General features: G+C 38.9%; 1 protein-coding gene across 2 annotated transcripts in view; it reads left to right on the top strand.

The window, feature by feature from the left end:
- TRAPPC12 (trafficking protein particle complex subunit 12) overlaps positions 1-13,214 on the top strand; it is a 164,746-nt gene that overhangs the window by 83,751 nt on the left and 67,781 nt on the right. The window lies entirely within an intron of this gene.

Genomic DNA, 13,214 nt, shown 5'->3' with positions numbered 1-13,214 from the left:
GAGTCTGCTCCAGCCAGTCTGCCACAGGTCTGGGCCTGCATAGCCCACACGTGCCTGCGCTGTGCTCCCAGCCCAGTACGATAGACCCTTCCTGTCAGCCTGCTGGGCTGCCTTCAGCGGGAGATTTGTTTTTCTCTGTCATTGTGGGTTCTGTAACACTGAAATTTGTTTCAAATCATTTTTGCAGGTATTCAAGGTGGTTGGAGTGGGAGCTCAAGGAAGTTCCTGCTTTTACTCTGCTAGCTTGGTTCCATCCCCCAGTAAGCCCTTTCTTAAACCTTTTCTCACCATTTGACCTCATATCTTTACTGTTCAGGAACATTCAACATTTATTTTTGTCTGATTTTCATAGAATCATAAAATCTTATGGTTAGAAGAAGCCTGTGTGGACATTAAATTCAGTGCCCTTCCTGATACATGAATCCTACCCACAACATTCACAGTAAGTGGTCATCCAACTGTTGCTCAAACACTTCCAGTCATAGGAAATCCTCTATCCAATGAGGGGACTCATTCCATTTTCCTTCAGTTCTTATTATTAGGAAATTCTTCCTTAGGCTGTTCTGCATTCTACTTTCTTGTTATTTTCTCCCACTGGCTCTAGTCCTGAATTCTGAAATTGCCTAGTTTGAGTATATTGTCCTTCTTCTATACAGCAGCGCTTTGAAGGAAGTCATTATGTCTACCCTTGTCTTCTCCTGTCTAAACATCCCCAGTTCCTCTTCTTATGCCAAACTTTTGAGTTCCTGCTCCATCTTGCTTATCCTTCTCTAGACACTCAAAAAATATGGTCCCTAAAACTAAATACAACCAGGGTATGATTTTCCTACTTCATTTCCATTTAGTTCTATGTCTAGTTTTTTTCCTCATTTTCTTTTGCTCTTTGAAATTTGAATATGTATGGGGTCTTTTCAATAGCATGAGATTAATAAGCTAAAGCACATAAAAATAGGTCCTTTTTTGTTTGTTTTTGCTTTTTGGAGGGCAATTGGGGTTAAGTGACTTGCCCAAAGTCACATGGCAAAATAGGTCTTTTTTAATTCTCATTTTTTCCTTTTCATATCTTTTTTTTAAACATTTTATTTTTAAAATTTTTCTTCTTTTTTTTTTTTAGAGGGATGAAGGTAGGGCAGTTGGGGTTGAGTGACTTGCCCAAGGTCACACGGCTAGTTTTGTGTTAAGTGTCTGAGGCAGATTTGAGCTGAGGTCCTCCTGACTCCAGGGCTGGTGCTTTATTCGCTGTGCTACCTAGCCGCCCCCTTTTCATATCTTTTCTAAAAAGAGTTACAAATAAAAATCCTTTAAGAGAGTTACTCCAAGATCCTTACCCAAACACTAACATGAATATGATTTAACTGTCTTTTTTTTGCTTGTCTTGCATCCAGTTTTCCAGATTCAAATCAGGAGGAGATAAACATATTAAACAACTCTTGCTACAAGTATTCGTTCTAAGTGGCAAATGTGTGCTTTAGAAAGCTACCTTGGTGAGGTTTTCTTCTCAGTAGTAGCAAAAACTGCTGTGGAAAGAATGGGCGTTGGATGTAGGCAGCCAGGTTTTGATGAATTAGGATTATGGATTGTTTGTTTACTTAATAAAAGATTAAATAAATTAATAAAAGACAGAGAGAAGATGACTTTAGGAAATAGTACAGTTATAACGAGGGCAAAAACTGTTTGATTTTTGTCTTTGTTTCTATAGCACCCAGCACAGTGCCTGTTCATATATGTTGTTGATCTTCATTCTCGAAGAGGACCAAAATGACATCACTATATTAGAGTCAAGTTATAGTGCATCTGACTGTGGCTAGGTCAGGCCAGTATGAGCTCAGAATGCTCTACCACAGGTCAGGCACAAATAGTCCATGTGAACATTAGGGGTGGATTCCCCAAATTGACACATCCCACATTTCTTTTCTTTTCTTTTTTTTTTTTATTATTAATTAATTAATTTTAGTTTTCAGCATTCACTTCCACAAGATTTTGAATTCCAAATTTTCTCCTCATCTCTCCCCTCCCCTACCCCAAGATGACATGTATTCTGATTATTCCTTCCCCCAATCTACCTTCCCTTCTCTCACCTCCCCCTCCACCTTTTCTTATCCCCTTCCCTTTTATTTTCCTATAGGGCAAAATAGATTTCTATACCCTATTGCCTGTATATCTTATTCCCCAGGTGAGTATGTATGTTATTCCCTCCTTAAGCCAAATATGATGACAGTAAGATTCACTCATACCCTCTCACCTCCCCCTCTTCCCCTCCATTGTAAAATCTCTTTCTTGTCTCTCTTATACCGTGTTTCCCCGATAATAAGACACTGTCTTATTATTTTTTTGGACAGAAAAACACCAGAGGGCTTATTTTCAGGGGAGGGCTTATTTTAATGAACATTGACAGCAATTTTAATAAACAGGTAAATGTGAACAAAAAAATGTACCTTTATTCAATAAGCAAATCACTGGGGAAGAACAGGATGACGCGCTCACTGCTGCAGCTCTGATTGGATGCAGCTCGGAGCACGGCGTGCGTTTCACCCGGGGGGGGGACGGTGCATACAGACAGTACCATAATGTAGCGTGTAGCGCAGGGGATCACCTTCACTACAGTAGCAATCTCAATAGGGCTTATTTTCGGGGGAGGGCTTATTTTAGAGGAATCTTACACAGTGAGGGGAGGGCTTATTTTCGGGATAGGTCTTATTATCGGGGAAACATGGTATGAGATGATTTACTACATTCTACCTCCCCCTTTCTCCTTCTCCCAGTATATTCCTCTCAACACTTTATTTTTTTAGATATCATTCCTTCATATTCAACTCACCCTGTGCTCTGTGTGTATGTGTATATATGTATGTATGTATGTATATTTTCCCTCCAATTACCCTAATAATGAGAAAGGTCTCATGAGTTTAAAATATTGTCTTTCCATGTAGGAGTATAAACAGTTCCAACACTCCTTCCCCTCTTGTCCTGGCTTGTAGCCTATTCAAGTTGAAAAACTTACCATCAGTGTGGTAGCTGACTTTGCATGCTATGTTCATCCTCACTGAAGGCATTTGACAACATGACTGAAAACTTCATGCTAAAAAGCATGGCAGCAAGTACACAACCTTGCTTCACTCCTTTGGAGACTGGGAAACCTCAAGAACATCACCCAGTATCCAGAACCCAGGCAAGCATGACGTCATGAAATTGACATACAATACCGATGACTTCTCCAGGCAACCAAACTTTGATGTAATTTTCCATAAGCGCTCACAACTGACAATATCAGAGACCTTGGTCAGATCTGCAAACATTGTGTACAAACCTTTGTTCTGCTCTTGGCTTTTCTCCTGGAGTTGTCAGGCAGCAAACACCATATTGACTGTTCCACAGCCCTTTCTGAAGCGTCCCTGACTCTCAGGCAGAAGACTGTCTTCCAGGTGAAGGATCAGCCTGTTAAGGAGGTCTTTGGCAAAAATCTGGCCAGCAGTGACTGAGAGAGAAACCCCACTGTGATTGTCACAGGACAATCTGTTTCCTTTACCTTTATAGAGATAAATAATGGAGGCATCCTTGAACTCCTGGGGGCTAACCTACCCTTGTCATATAACCCAGAAAATTTCAGTCAGCTTTTTTGTGAGTAATGGACCCTGCCCCCCCTCCCCGCCACACACACACACACACACACACACACGCACGCACGCGCACACACACACACACACACACACATACACCCTTGTAAATTTCCACTGGAATAGAATCAGCACCAGTCCCTTTGCCACAGGAGAGGATCCAAATTCCATTCAGAACCTCTTCTTGCTTGGAACTTCAACTAGGAAGGGATTGACTTCAACTTGAGGTAAATGGTCAGTGGATTCAGTATTGGTTGATGGTGGTCTTTGGGAACACTATGGAAGCCCATCTCTCTAGGATTATGTCTTTATCACTAATCAATTTGGATCCATCAGCACTGAGTAGTTGATATGCACCATAGGTCTTTGCCCATAAATAGCCTTTGGAGCATTGTAAGAACACTTTGGGTTGTTACTATCAGAATAAAACTGAATTTTATCTGCCTTCTTAGTGATCCAATAATTTTGCATCTTTCTTAAGTTTCCTTTGTACTTTACTTTTGTTAGAATTAAATGCTTCTCTCTTAGAGATGGGTGAATTATCCTGCTGGTAAATCCTGTGGAGTTCTGGTTTTTCATTTAGCAGCTTCTGAATTTCTCCATCATTTTCATTAAATCATTCTTGATGTTTGTGAGTGTTCTGATCCAGATGAGCAAATACAGTGCTGTACGCCAAATCTCTAAAAGCTACCCACTTCTTTTCTTCCCCGCTGTTGCAAATTATGTATTGGCTCAACTTTCCCTCTAAGTTAGCAACAAACTGTTCTTGCTCAGAGAAGCACTCTAACCTGTTGACATTAAGTCTCCTGGTAGTCATTTTGCCTTAGGGCCACCACTTTTTGGAATGGGAATATTTTGCTTGGAGAGGATAAGTCTAGGATTAGTCTAGCACTCTGTGCCACTTCCTGTTTGTTACTCTCACACCTGTCTGTCTCTTCTTACAATCACATAGTCTATTAAATGCCAATTTTTGCTACAAGGATGTATCCATGAAGATTTTTTTAATGTATTTATTTACTTTTAATTTACAACATTCAGTTGCACAATTCCTTGAGTTCTAAATTTTCTCCTCCGCCTCTTCCCCCCCCCATGTCAACATGTAGTCTGATATAGGTCCTACAGATACCTTCACATTGAACATTAGTCAGGTTGTAAAGAAGAATTATAACTAATGAAGTAAACAAGAAAGAAGGAATGAAACAAAACACAAAAGAGAGAGAGCAAGTAGTTTGCTTCAGTCTTCATTCAGACTCTGTAGTTCTTTCTCCTGATGTGGATCTCCCTTTCTATCATGAGTCTTTTGGAGTTGTCTTATAGCCTTGCATTGCTGAGAGGAGCCCAATCTATCAAAGTTAGTAGTCATGATACAATGTGCCTGTAATTGTTAAAAAGTTCTCTGGGTTCTGCTCTCCTCACTCAGCATCAGTTTATATAAGTCTATCCAGCTTATTATGAAGTGCATCTGCTCCTCATTTCTTACTGCACAATAGTATCCCATTACATTTATATACCACAACTTGTTTAGCCATCGCCCAGTTGATGGGCATCCCTTGATTTCCAATTCTTTGCCACCACAAAAAGAGCTGTTACAAATATTTTTGTACATATGGATCCTCTCACTTGTATGACCTCTTTGGGATACAGCCCTAGAAGTTATCCCTGAAGTTTTATAGAGTTTAGGTAAATGGAAGACAGTGTTGGTGAACGAGAAGGTCATGAAATACACAGGTCTTCAGTAGTAAGTGACTGTTGCTGTTGCTATTTCCAATTCCATTCCTCCCAAGGATGCCCTGATGTGTCTGGTACTCTGAGCCTGCTCTAGCATTAAAGTCACCCAAAATTATAAGCTTGTCCTCTTTTGACACGATGATAAGGGTCTCCAAGTCTTCATAAAATTATTCTTTGACCTCATTAGGGTTTGTCATGATGGGAGCATAGGCACTGATGCTGGTGGTGTGGAATTTTCTTGCAAGTGGCAGTTGCATTGTCATGATCCTGTTGTTCACTCTTTTTGGTAGGCATATGTAATGTAATGCCAAGCAAAGGCAACTTCCCAAGGTTCAGAATACCAGCATAGGTGCTCTCCATTTTATTCAGTGACAAATCAAGAACAGAGAAGATCAAAATATGACATCATTCAAAATACAGCATTTACTAAGTGTGATTAAATAATCTCAAGTACTTCCCCACCCCAGGACCTTCCATTCATTCAATCAATTACAAAGTCCCTGTTCTAAATACTACTCCACCCCTAGGCTGTACCTTCATTTGGTCCATCACAAAGCCCCTCTTCTCAAATGGAGATTAGTTTCCAATCTAAGTAAAGTACATTCATTTGTTCAACCATAGAACACAAAAAGGTGAAAAGTTCCCCACCCCTGGATCACAATTGAATCTACCCCAGAGTTACATCAAGTTTAAGCACAGCACTTAATACCCAAATGGAGGTCTTTTCTTCATCTTGACACAAGGAAAGTTCTCAGCAATCTTAGTTCCTGGGGAGACAAGGCTTAGCAAAGCCACAAGATACATTGCCAGTCTCTTCATTAATTCATCCTCTGTCTGCAAAACAGTCATAGAACCCCTGAAAACATTAGCAAAACCCTCTCCCAGGATTTCTGTAAACATACAACAAGAAAATCTTTCTTCAGGGCTTCTGAACCAACAGAAAGGTTCCCAGACCCCTGCAACAACAGCACTGCCCTTCACCAGTGGACAGTATTCACTCTCTGTCTGCAGGACAGTCTCAGTAGCTCTGAACCAACAGAAAGGTTCCCAGACCCCTGCAACAACAGCACTGTCCTTCACCAGTGGACAGTATTCACTCTCTGTCTGCAGGACAGTCTCAGGATCTCTTAGCCAACAGCCAGGTTCCAGGACTTCTTCCACAACAGGACTGTCTTTCACCAGTGGACAAATCTGGCAAAACAACATCAAAACAGACAGACAAAGTACCAGCAAAACAGCCATGTCTCCTCAGTCCTTGGCAGCTCCGGGGGCAAGTCTCAAAAGTCCAGGGCGATTCAAAGTGGCCCTCAGCAATCCTCTCAGTTTCTCTCTGCCTCCAAAGGTGCTGCTTCCAAAAAGTTCTTCTGCCTCTCTCTTGTCTCTCCAAATCTATGTCACCAGCTCCTCCCAGTTCAGGACTCTCTTTTCACATCAACAAGTCCATCCCACAGGTGAGATTAACAAGCTCTGGGTTTTAACACAATCAATTTGAAAACCAAGCCAATACAGGGGGATCTTTATATTCCATTACTATCACAGCATACAAACTTGTTTCAGTTGCAAAACCTATACCAAGCTTCATGGCATTTCCCCTTCACTGTGGCCATTCCAGGAGAACTCATATACAGCTCCAACTTCAGTAAGCTGGCCTTTGTTTGTCAGCCTTGTTTCACTCAGAGCTTCTATTTGGATGCAGTACCTGTTGAGTTCTCTCAACAAGAACTGTTTGTCTTTCAGGTCTACTGGAGTTTGTGTTGTCTAAAAGTTATGTACATTCCATGTATTGATGCTGATTGGAATCACATTTGCAGAAGTTTTTGTGCATTTTTTTGTGTTTCAACCACATGGTAGGATCCCTGCCTCCCGGGGTTAATCAGGCCAGGGTTGAATATGCAGACAGTTTTTAGGGTGCTTTTTTTTTTAGCCCTTCCTCACACCAGGAGGTGAGCAGTATGATCCTAAAAAGGATGCTTAGACATCAAGGGCACTGCTGCATCCCACTGTTGCTTCCAGTAAGAAGGCTGCCCTATGGCCCAGGCCTCCTGTGTGCAGGGTTGTAACTACAGCAGCCAGTGTATCCACACCTGTTGCATCATCACTTGCCTGTTGCCACCAGACTTTGAGATAAGTAAAAATGGTAAAATGGTACAGGTGATACTTTTGATTCATGCATAAATTGGATTTAAGTGAGACAGAGTTGCACAAAGTTGTCGGGCTCTCTCTCTTCCGGAGTCATCAGCATCCAGTAGCAGGACAGAGGCAGGATAATGGCTCAAGATACAGTGGATGAACTTGGCGTCTTCAATGTCCAACCATCGTCTAAATACTCCACAATGCCTGCTTCAGCTACCTTCGTGGCCATTGGAACAAATTGTTCTCATCCACCTGTTCCTACAAGGAAAGTCTTCTCATGCTTGGGGTAGACACCTTCCCAACTCACCAACAGGTTTGAGACCCCTTGATTATCCTCAGTCTGGTTTAGTCTGTCTGCCAAAATGGTTTACCCAAGTGTGGCCATTGTGCATGCTACAGCTTCTTGGAGCCACAAGGGAGAGTTAAGTTGATCAGGTAGACACTAGAGGTGGAAAGAAGCCCTGAAAAGGGCCCTGCAGTCCTCACACCAAAGGTATAGTCTTCCCTGAACATACCCTACATCCTGCCTGTACATACCAGTAGCAGACACTTAATAAATGCTTATTGCTTGATTTGATTGCATATCATAGGTACTAAACAAATGTTTTTAAGTGAATGAATGTTCACATATTAGAATCTAACTTTTTAATGACAGCTTTACTTATTTTTTCCTTTTCATATTAGTCTTATGAAAAGGGGAACAGTATGTAAGTAAAATGCTATTCATAATCAGTAAATTAATGTTATTGTGAATTGTTTCACAACTTTTCTTTATACAACCCAAATTTTTCAAAAGAAGTTGCTTGTTTACCCTTGCAGCTTAATTTCTTCCCTAAAGAAGCTAAAGTTTCTTAGCTCTTTGAATTTAGCACTGGAAACGGTATTAGGGGTCATCTGATGCAGCCCTTTCATTTTATAGATGAGGAAGATAATTCTTGGAGAGAGTGAAGTGACTTACAAAGTCACATGATAAAGTAACCAAGCTGGAAATTTACTTCCAAGTCTAATGTTCTTTCTGTTACATAACATGTCCTCTCCTCATCAGCTATAAAGATTGCCAAACGGGACCTACTCTGAAGATTTGTTCAAAGCAATTCAAGATTCTTAATACTATTTTCTGAAAATAATAAAATATAACAGCTGTTAGACTTCTTCTGATGCTTCTGCTATAGCACCCTGTGAAAATAATTAGCTTGTTGTAAACCTGTGGCAATATAATGCCCCATTAACTGCTACTTTAGGGAATTTACATTAGACAAAAAGTTAGTAGTACAATAATATTTTCTCTGAGCCCCCAGTTAAGGGAATTCCTAACATTTAGGCAGAGGTTAGACTCTCTGCATTAATGTACATTTATATCTACATCTAGTTAATACCAGGCCTATTGGTAATTAAGGCAAAATTCAAGTTACAAGAAATGTTTGGGTAAAGAAATAACATGGTATATTTATAGTTTGTTTGTTGTTAGACCAGCACCAGGAGGGCAAATTGGGTACTTAGACCTTGGTTAGATTTTTTTGTGTGTGTGTTAGCTTCTTATAGCTCCTAAGGAGATGATTACATCTGAAAGAAATGGTTACATCTGGTGGCATCAGCTCAAGTCTTTTGCTCTAAGACTTTACTCCTTCCTTTCTATTGCCAGACCCTCAGACTAACCTGGCTTCCTCATTTTATATAGACTCCAGAGTGTATTGGCAAGTTTCCTCAGCCAATCAAAACACATTTTGTAAATATCACTTAAGTTCATCCTAGCACTTTTTGCACTTAGTCTAAAGCCTGTGATTGAGGATTGATTTTTTTTTCACTTGGTTAAGTTACCAGAGCTACCAAGGTTAGCATTTTATCACTTATTTCAGTGGGATAAAGTGATTTGATTGTTTTACTTAACTCACAGCCTTCAGGGACTTTCTTGTGGGATAGGTATGGAGTTGCTTATGACCATAATAGTACCTAGTATTTAGGGTAATTGGGTCAATACTAAAGCTGAAACTTAAATACTTTGAGCACATATTGAGAAGATGGGACTCATTGGAAAAGACCCTGATATTGGGAAAGATTAAAGGCAAAAGGAAAAGGGAACAGCAGAGGATGAGATGGATTATGGAAAAAATGAACATGTACTTGGACAGACTTCAAGATATCTTCTGTCCTTAGAAGAGCCTGTCATGCTGTGGTCCATGGAATCACAGAGTTAAACATGACTGAAAAACTCAATAACAACAACAAAAGCTAATGTTTATATAGCATTGTACTATGTGCTAGACACTATACAAAGTGGTTGAGGAAACTGAGGTAAATAAAGGGCAAATGAATTACCCAAAATCACATAGCTAGTAAGTGTCTGAGGCTGGATTTGAACTTAGTCTTCCTAACTCCGGCTGTCCACAGCTGCCCAGTTGCCCATTATCATGCCCCTTCTAAACTACCTACATCTTTTGGATTCATCCCTTCCTTTAACAACTTACCCATATAATCCCATTACTTCTCTTCCTGTTACCTGCTTTTTAGTTGTGAAATATCAGTACAAGAAGGTAGAATGAGGGAAAACAAAGTATATGCAAGTTTACTTATTTCTTACATCACGACCACTAAAGTCCTCAGCTGATACTAGTGGCATATTTGGAGTTTGGAGGAGGAGAGATGAATTTAGGGGAAAATATGAGTGCTACTTTGGACAAATTGAATTTGAGGTACTTGTAGAACATCCCAATGGAAATGCCAGCAGGCAATTGATAATATGGAACTTAGTTAAGGGGAGAGATGAGAGTTGGATGTATAGAGAGTGATCTGCATTGAGATGATCGTTAAAACCATATGAGCTGATCACCAAGGAAGAGTAGAGAGAGAGAGAAAAAAAAAAGACAGTCCAGGACAGAGTCAGAATTTCAGGTGATCCAAAGGGCCATATGCTAAGCGACATATATATAGCACAGTATCTTCAGGCTATTACGAATAATGACTTACACATTAAGAAGTAGAATAAAAGATGATACATGAGAAATGTATAATTGGAAAAGGATACATATTGGTGGATGTAGGTAGAGCAAGGAACACCCTGAGTGCTACACTGATATCTCCATGATGTCAAAAGACCTCTAGAGCACATTGAATAGACTTTGTATGATAGCTTTATGAGATGACATAGATGAAGAGATCTCTGGAATCAGAAGTTACAGATAAGTTTCAGTCAACACTGTTGGAGGCAACACACATCAATGAGATCCTGTATCTTTTGAAGTAGGTGTACATATTGATGTCATCCTTTGACATTGTAAAGAAATATGATGGGTATACCTTTCTACCATAGTGTCATCAGATGTAACATATCAGAGTTGGATTGCTCAGATTAAAATTCTTCTTGCAATATTAAGTTGAATAAATGTTCAAAATCAGAATTTGCTGTGATTTATTCATTGATCAATCAGAAAAGCAATTTATTGTCTTTTTTATCTTCGTTTAAGCAGAAATTTTATTGACAAGTCACTAGACCATATTACATTTTGATCTTTGGTTTTATCATCCTTTGTGGTCAATTTAATGCAACTTAACTAAATTTTAGACTTCCATAGTGCCAAGATCATGAAAATACCATGATACTCCTTAGTTACCTCTTAAGAGTCATTTGAATTTTTTCAAAAAGTTCACCATTCTCCTTAAGTAATTTTTTGTAGTAGCTTGGTATTGCCACTATTCTAATTTCAAGAGCTTTCTCAACATCCTTCTGTCATAGGATTTCAAAGACAACTGTTCTTTTCCTCTCTCTGTGAAGGAAAACACACTTCACATTATTCTTTGGACAAGGGAATGTATAGAGGATATTTTTTAAAATTTTGATTTCTTGCTGTTGTCCTAAATAAGTTCCTCTGAGGTTATATAAACAGAGAGAGAATGAATTATGCCAACATTATTTTCATGTTTTGTTTTCTGTATATCTTTTGGCATTAATGATAGTGGTAATATTTTGGTTTTAAATGATGTTTCTTCTGCAGAGGATTCAAAGCATTCCTTAATTCATTAAAAAATGCAACATCTCTATGAAGGGGGTAGGGTTATATACTGTACCCCTATTTTAGTCAACAAACATTTATTAAGTTCTTACTATATAGTACACACTGTGATAAGTGCTGGGGGTCCAAAGAAAGGCAAAGTTCCAGCAGTCAAGAAGCTCACATTCTAGTAGGGGAGGCCATATGCAAACAACTGCATGCGTACAAGAGATATCTATATAGATCTACTTATAGACTTTTTAATATATATATATATTTATATTTATATATATATACACACACATATATGGTATATATATATTTTAGAGGTAATAATTAAGAAAAGGTTCAAACATTGAGGGATACCAAGAAAGCCCTCTTTCAGAAGGTGGATTTGAACAAAATCATAGAGAAAGCTAGGGGGTAGAGATGAAAAAGGAGACAATTATAGACATGGAGGAAACAGTCAAAAGGCACAGAGTCAGGAGATAGAGTGTCATGTGCAGGAAACAATTAGGCCATTGTCACTGAATCATAAAGTGCATAGAAGGGAGGAAAGTATAAGAAAACTGGAAAGGGAAAATGGGACCAGCTTACAAAAGACTTTAAAAGCAAAACAGGATTTTATATTTGATCCCATAAGTAGTAAGGAATTTCTGGAGTTTAAGAGGGTTACATGGACAGACTTACACTTGAGGAAAATCACTTTGGCAACTGAATGAAGGATAGAATGGAGTGGGGAAATTTGAGGCAGTGAGACCAACCTGTTGGTTAGATGTTGCAATAATCCACATGATGAGGGCTTGCACCAAAGTAACATCTATGTCTGAGGTAAGGTACCATATGTGAGAGATGTTCTGAAGATAGAATCAACAGAACTTGGTGACAGATTGGATAGGAGGAGTTGAAGATGAGCCTGGGTCACTGGAAAGATACTTATATTCTTATCAGTAATAGAGAAAGAGAATAATTCAGTATTGAATATGCTGAATTTTAGAAGTCGGTAGGACCTCCAATACAAGTTGTCTAATAGGCGGTTGAAGACAAGTGACTGGGGATCAAGGGAAATGTTAGTGTTTGATAAATTTATCTGAGAATTATCTGCATAAAGATGATAATTGAATCCTTGGGAGCAGATAAGATCAATAAAGAGACAGAATAGAGAGAAGAAAAAAGGGCTCTGGACAGACTTGGGAGACACCTATAGTTAGCAAACATAACCTGGTGGAAAATCCTGCAAAGGAGACTGAGAAGGAGTGGTCAGACAGTTTGGAGGAGAAACAAGAATGAGTATTGTCTTGAAAATGTAGAGATGAATTTGGAGAAGTATTTTAAACATCAAAAGAAGAGGGTGTAACAAGATTAAGGTTTTACATTCAATGTGGAATCTAGAGTAGAACTTTTTTGTCCTTTTTCTCTGTCCACTGTGTACTTTGTGATCTTCTTGTAATTAATTTCATTATTAGTCTGCTTTTTAAAAAGAAGGTTATTAGGGATTTGGCTTGTTGTTTTTTTTGTGTGTGTGAAATGATGCTATCTTAATAATTTACTCTTCATGTACAAAGGCATTTATATACAATAGAGGGTATTGGATTTATTGTTTAGGTAAGGGTTGGACTAGAAACTGTAATATCCTTGCCAACTCTTAAGTTTTTGTAATTCCAGTTTTATGATCCTGTGTTGCTTTTATAACTTTTTAGATGCATACAATTAATTTATTTTCTATTGCTAATCAAAGTATATAGAAATAAAA

Source organism: Petaurus breviceps, unplaced genomic scaffold, assembly GCF_028583685.1.
Source record: "Petaurus breviceps papuanus isolate PSGF00001 unplaced genomic scaffold, PetGlider_PUasm1.0 90418, whole genome shotgun sequence".
Classification (NCBI taxonomy): domain Eukaryota; kingdom Metazoa; phylum Chordata; class Mammalia; order Diprotodontia; family Petauridae; genus Petaurus; species Petaurus breviceps.
Note: the sequence above shows the minus strand (reverse complement) of the source record. Positions and strands in the feature narration are given on the sequence as shown.